The following is a 603-nucleotide window of genomic DNA, read 5'->3' as shown; positions in this document are numbered from 1 at the left end:
TCCCCTTCCTCCCCCTTCTCACTCCTCTCCTTCATCTCTGATGGTGGCATGTCCAGGGCTCAGTCCTGAGACCTCTTCTCTGCTTTGGCTCCAGCCCTTGGGTTCCTCACCCAGCCCATGCCTTTCAAGACCACCTGCATTCTGATGGCATACAAATTGATATGTCCAGCCCAGACCTACTCCCAGAGCCCTCACGGTTGGGCCCCTTCATTCCTTTCTCCATGGGAAGTTACAGCAAAATCTGAGCTAGTAATGGTTTTAGGAAGTTGGGTGTCTAGGAAGTGGGCTCTCTCCAGACACTCATCTGCCGGTGCCTTGATCTTGGGCGTCCCACCCTCCAGCACTGTGAGAACTAAGTTTGTATTGTTTATGAGCCAACACTCTGGGGCATTTTGTTATAGCAGCCCTAAGTGACTATGACAGCACACAACGAACAGAGTGGAAAGGCAATCTACAGAATGGGAGGAAATATTCCCAAATCATATATCTGATAAGGACTTCATATTCAGAATATATAATGAATTCCATTCTTTTTCTTAATCTTTTTTTTTAATCCTTACCCCAGGACAATGTTTCCATTGACTTTTAGAGAGTGAAAGGGAG

The sequence above is a fragment of the Myotis davidii genome, unplaced genomic scaffold (assembly GCF_000327345.1).
Source record: "Myotis davidii unplaced genomic scaffold, ASM32734v1 scaffold1512, whole genome shotgun sequence".
Taxonomy (NCBI): domain Eukaryota; kingdom Metazoa; phylum Chordata; class Mammalia; order Chiroptera; family Vespertilionidae; genus Myotis; species Myotis davidii.
The sequence above is the reverse complement of the archived record's forward strand: the minus strand, read 5'-3'. Positions refer to the sequence as shown.